The sequence below is a fragment of the Rhinatrema bivittatum genome, chromosome 9 (assembly GCF_901001135.1).
Source record: "Rhinatrema bivittatum chromosome 9, aRhiBiv1.1, whole genome shotgun sequence".
In the NCBI taxonomy this organism is placed as follows: domain Eukaryota; kingdom Metazoa; phylum Chordata; class Amphibia; order Gymnophiona; family Rhinatrematidae; genus Rhinatrema; species Rhinatrema bivittatum.
In genome coordinates, this window is record NC_042623.1 from 100,208,334 (window position 1) to 100,214,652 (window position 6,319).

The window sequence follows — 6,319 nt, forward strand, 5'->3', positions numbered from 1 at the left end:
TGACCTGTATTTGGATTGGTGCTTTACAGTATATTTATAAATATCTGGAAAGGGGTACAAGTGCGATGATAAAATTTGCAGATGAGACAAAATTATTGAGAGCAGTTAAATCACAAGTGGATTGTGATAAATTGCAGGAGGTCCTTGCAAGACAGAAGACTGGATATCCAAATGGCAGGTTAAATTTAATGAGGACAAGTGCAAGGTGAAGCATGTAGGAAAAAATAACCCATGCTGTAGTTACTCAGTGTTAGGTTTCATAATAGGAGTTACCACCTAGGAAGAAGATCTAGGCATCATAGTGGACTATACATTGAAATTGTTGGCTCAGTGTGCTGCAGCGGTTAAAAAACCAATAGAGTGTTAGGAATTATTAGAAGGGAATTGTCAATAAAATGGAGAATGTCATAATGACTCTGTATCGCTCATGATGAGACTACACCCTGAGTACTATGTGCAGTTCTGGTCACTGCTTCTCAAAAAAGACATAGTTGAACTGGAGAAGGTACAGAAAAGGGTGACCAAAATGGTAAAGGGGATAGAAAGGCTTCCCTATAAGGAAAGGCTAACGAGGTTAGGGCAGTTCAGCTTGGAATAAAGATGGCTCCGGGGTGATATGATAGCAGTCATTAAAATCATGAAAGGACTTGAACGGGTAAATGTGAATCAGTTATTTACTCTTTCAGATCATATAGGGACTAGGGGGCACTCCATGAAGTTAGCAAGTAGCATATTTAAAACAAATGGGAGAAAAATATTGCTCGCTCAATGCACGATTAAGCTCTGGAATTGATTGCCAGAGGATGTGGTTAAGGTAGTTAGTGTAGCTGGATTTAGACAATATTTGCACAGGTTCTTGGAGAAGTCAATTAACTGCCACTAATCAAGCTCATTTAGGGAATTGCCACTATGTATTACTGGCATTAGTAGCATATGATCTATTTAATGTTTGAGTACTTGCCAGGTATTTGTAACCTTTATTGGCAACTGTTAGAAATTGTATGCTGGGCTTGATGGATCCTCTGTCTGACTCAGTATGGCAACTTCTTATGTTAAGTTCACAGAACAAGAGCAGGATCTGGGGGTGATCTTAGGTTGGCCAAGCAGGTCAGAAAGACAGTTGGGTGTATATATAAAGAGGCAACCACCTTTTTTCTGCTAATCATTCCTTTCCATAAATCTCTGGTGAGACTTTATTTGGAATACTGTGTATAATTATGCAAAAGGATTTAAACCTCATGGAGTTGATCCAGAGGGTGGTTACAAAAATGGTCAATAGTCTTCATTTTAAAGCATATAGGGATAGACTTAAATATCTAAATGTACTTTACTTTAGAGGAATGGCAAAATAAGGGGGAGATATGATGGAGACAGTTAAATACCTCCAAAGTTGCAATACACAGCAGGCAAAGTTTTTCAATGGAATGAGGAGTCTTTGGATGATAGTGAAAAGGGGTAGACTGGGGAATAATCTAAGGAATTTTTTTTTTGCAAAGAGGGTGGTGAATATATTGAACAGCCTTGCAGTGGAAGTGGTAGAGTCAAGGACAGTATTTGAATTGAAGAACGCATGACATAAGCACAAGGGACCTCTGAAGGAGGGAGTGGTAGGGTCTGTACAGTTGAGTAGTTGATATGAATGGGCAGGCTAGATAGGCCATACGGTCTTCTGTGCCATATTCTATGTTTCTATATCATAATGCTTCTCAGGCTGATACAGTAAAATTTGCAGGAGAGCGGGCGAATGCCTGCTCTCCCGGCGCGCACACAGTAAGAAAAAATATTCAAATTAGGGCCCGCAGTAAAAAGAGGTGCTAGGGACACTAGCGCATCCCTAGTGCCTCTTTTTTGACAGGAGTGGTGGCTGTCAGCGAGTTTGATAGCCGACGCTCAGTTTTGCCGGCGTCGGTTCTCAAAACCGCTGACAGCCACGGGTTTGGAAATCGGACGCCGGCAAAATTGAGCATCCAGTTTTCAATCTACAAGCTGCGGGCTGAATTTAAATTTTTTTTAAATTATTTTTTACTTTGGGACCCCCGACTTAATATCACTATGATATTAAGTCGGAGGGTGTACAGAAAAGCAGTTTTTACTGCTTTTCTGTGCACTTTCCCGGTACCAGCAGAAATTAATGCCTACCTTTGGGTAGGCGCTAATTTCTGAAAGTAAAATGTGCAGCTTGGCTGCACATTTTACTTACTGAATCTCGCGGTAATAACTAATAGGGCCATTAACATGCATTTGCATTTTGCAGGCGCTATTAGTTTCAGGGGGTTGGACGCGCGTTTTTGTCGAAAATGCGCGTCCAACCCCCCCGAAACTAATAGCGCCCGCAACATGCAAATGTATGTTGATAGCCCTATCAGTTATTCCCATGCGATTCAGTAAGTAAAATGTGCAGCCAAGCCGCACATTTTACTTTCAGAAATTAGCGCCTACCCAAAGGTAGGCATTAATTTCTGCCGGCACCGGGAAAGTGCACAGAAAAGCAGTAAAAACTGCTTTTCTGTACACCCTGTCTGTAAAGATCATTGTTTCTCAGTTTCTTCATGCCAAAGGCACACTTACATTAACAAAAATGTTGTATGGCACACCAACCTAGGAGGCAGTACAAATATGAAGAAGACTTATGGGGTAATAGCGTGTCGAAAATGTGCATCTAACCCCCCGAAATTAATAGCACCCGCAACATGCAAATGCATGTTGATGGCCCTATTAGTTATTCCCACGCGATTCAGTAAGTAAAATGTGCAGCCAAGCTGCACATTTTACTTTCAGAAATTAGCACCTACCCAAAGGTAGCACTGTACTGTATCGGCCTGTCTGTAAAGATCATTGTTTCATTCAGTTACTGTTGGTATTTCCCTATCCCCAGATGACTTACAATCTAAGGGGGTTATTTTCCAAGCTGTGTTATGGGCTTTTTGCATGTGTTTAGGTGTTTTTCGCATGCGAAAAGCACCATAATGCATGGTATGATGCTAATTTAGAAAAGGGGTGGCATTTGGGGCGGGATTTCTGCACAGTTTTAACGCAGCAAACAACTACACCTCTTTCATTTGCGCTAAGCTGTGCAACATGGCTTCAATGCAATGTGCGATGTTTTCGCACATAGCATTTTCTTCAAGTTAGGTTGAGAGTACATTTACAAATCTCATTTTGTGGGAGTTTCCTCATTCCAAAGGACATCAAATCGTCACAAAAGTATACTGTTCTTTTCGTATGTCTCACTCTACATGTAAAAGTGGCCCCAACCCCTACACTACTACCTAAACCTCACCTCGAGTTACTAGGTGGTCCTCCTATAGAGATATAAATAGCTAACTACTGCAAGGGCCTTGTAGATAGTCTCTCAGGTTCTCTCTCTCCCTCTAGTGGTGAAATGAACACTTTGCAAGTCGGAAAATACAATTACATAGGTATTACCTCAAAGGGGGTCATTTATCAAAATGTGCTAAGGTGTTTTTGCATGCGAAAAGCCCCGTTCACGCATGCAATAGGCCCTTAACACATGTGAAAATGCCTGTAACGCATGCGATAGCACCATATTGTATGGTGTGATGCAAATCCAAAAAAGAGGAGGAGATAGGGGTGGGCTTGCCAGTCTACGAAGTGCTATCGCACAGACTTAACACCAATTTTAACTACACCTTTTTCGGTAGCGTTAAGCCATGCGATAGCTTGCGTTATGGCGCGGTAAGGTGTTAGCACATTTCGTGATGTCTCCTGAAAGGCCTGTTTTAGTAGGTTTGAAGCTTCCGGAGCCCCAGCCTAGCCATCTAGAGAGAGAGAGAGACTGACTTGCCCTAATGCCCTCTCCCTAGATAATGCAATGTTCTTGCACAAATATCATCTTGGAGTGAGTTTCCTCACTCTGAAGGTCATCAAATCTTCACAAGAGACCACTGTTCTGTTTGTTTGTCTCACTTTGAATGTCAAGGTAGCCCCTAATCCCCTACACTAATACCTAAACCTCACCTAGAGTTACTAGGTGGGCCTCCCATAGGGATACAAATACCTATCTAGGGAGAGGACATTATGGCTAGTCTCTGTCTCTCTCTCTCGTCCCCCAGTGGTTGTATGCAGGAAATACAATAGGTCTAGCACTTATCGCAAAGTCTGAAAATGTTATTGTAATTTGCTCCACTTAGCTCTTCGCATAGGTAATTAGTGCAAATTGCGATAAACTTTCTATTATCATAAACCACACCACTTTTGCTATCGCATGCAATACTTATCGCATTTTGATAAATCCAGGCCAAAGTGTGTTAACTTTTTGCACTTTGCGGTAATACCTATGTGAAGCACACATTGCGATAATTAGGCTATTACCATACAACATGCCCCTTTTTCTATCATATGCAATATTTACAGCAGTTTGATAAATCTAGGCCTAAGTTTGTACCTGAGTAATGGAGAGTAAAGTGACTTGCCCAAGGTCACAAGGAGCGACTGTGGGACTTGAACCCTGGTCTCTTAGTGGTCTCATATGAACATATGATACATATGAACCCATCACCAGGGACAAGATTTCTCTACATACAAGTGCAGAAGAAGGGAGAAGTTGTGAGGTGCAGGTAACCAGCGCAATTAGTTCCCTTGACTGCTGTATGTGTCTACTAGAGCTCATTCAGTGCTCAATTCATGCTTACCCCTGTCTCACTTAGCCTGGGGATGAGACAAAGGCTGGAAGGTCTGGAAGATGAGGAGGTGTTGTGTGCAATGTTTGTGCTGCATAAAGTGGGTCCCATCTACCCATGTCCTGCATGCTGCCTGGAATGAGGAAGAAAAGACATGCATGATTCTTATACCTGTCCTCAGAAAAGAGTTCTTGTATGTTTAAGAGCCACCACTGGTGTTGCTGAGAGCAGAGCCCAGATGCTGGCCTGGCTCTGAGCTTCAGGCAGTGTTGATTTTTTCTTGTCAAGCATGATCAGGTATAAAAGCACACCAGTGTGCCATGGCATACTGATTGGGAAATACTTCTTTCAGTTTTTCATTTACTGTGTAATTTTTAATATGGTTTAATATGGTTTAATATGCTGTCATTCTCTCTAGGTTTCTGGTCCATCTTGCTTTTATTGAAATTAAATTATTATTTACTTATTTTTCTCTAGGATTCTCTAGATTCTAACTGAATCCAGTTCCATTCCTTACATTATCACTCCAGAAGTACATAATGCTAATTTTCCATAGAAGAAAATATGATTGAAGAAGTTTCAAAATCAGACTTTTTAAACAAAAAATGTCATTTGTTATCCAATATTTAAGGAATCTATAATCTCTAGTGATATTGGTAAATAGTGTACATCCTGTTCATAAAAATTATACAAGTAACAATATATGATAGAAATGTAATGAGATCTGTTAATGGAAGACATATTGAAGAACCTGTATTACTAAATTGTCTTACCAATTATCATCTTGTAGGAACACATTGACCATGAAAATGCAACAAAATATTCATTCAACCATAGAATACCGGGACCATTTTAGTATAAAAAAAATCATGTTTTGCTTTCAAAATATTGTTAATGGCAATTTGAGCTACCAGATTGTTTTAGGGATGCATTTTCAAAAAAGGCAGTCTCATCTAGGTGGCTGCCTTGGTTTATACTAATTTATAGCCAAAAACATTGGTGGCGAAGTTCAGCTGAAAATGTTCTAAATAAAGGGGACTAAAATATGGCCACCTAGATTTAGGATGCTCAGACTTGGTCACCTAAGTTTCACTGGACAGTGCTGAAAATCAATGTGAGCTGGCTAAGTAGTCAACAAAGAATTCCCTCCCTCACCTCACACACCAGAGCTCTGATCTCCCTTCCCTTCATCCTGGCACCCTATCTAAATCCTGAGCTCAGATACCCTCCTAATAAAAATTGCCTCCCTATTGATATCCCAGTGCCCCCTGGAACCCCCATCTTACACAGCACCCTTCCAGAATCAGCCCTTAAGATTCTATAGAGCTCCCTCTGCACCAGCAGATGGTACAGAATCAAGGCTCTCAGCTGAATGATGCCCCCTACTGGCACTTTACTGTTAATTTGATGAAGCAATCTTTGACATGGATGTTTGGTAGATAACATTTCATTTTGTTCTCAGAATGTACTATGTAAGGTAATTGCCATATTCAAATATAGCCAAAGGCTTTCTAGTAGTTACCAATTTTAAAATCTACCTTTCAGCTTACAATTTTAAAGAAAAATTAGTCAATAAGATGGTTCTACCTTACTATTGCTGGGAAATTTTAAAATGTTAGGGGATCTGCAATTAATTGATTATGAAAGGGCTAAAAGTAAACTAAGCATTTTAGTTATTT

The 6,319-nt window shown here is 40.4% G+C and overlaps 1 protein-coding gene across 4 annotated transcripts in view; it reads left to right on the forward strand.

The window, feature by feature from the left end:
* The window catches only part of IMMP2L (inner mitochondrial membrane peptidase subunit 2), a 1,785,698-nt gene that overhangs the window by 1,092,298 nt on the left and 687,081 nt on the right, over positions 1-6,319 (forward strand). The gene's annotated exons all lie outside the window — the stretch shown is intronic.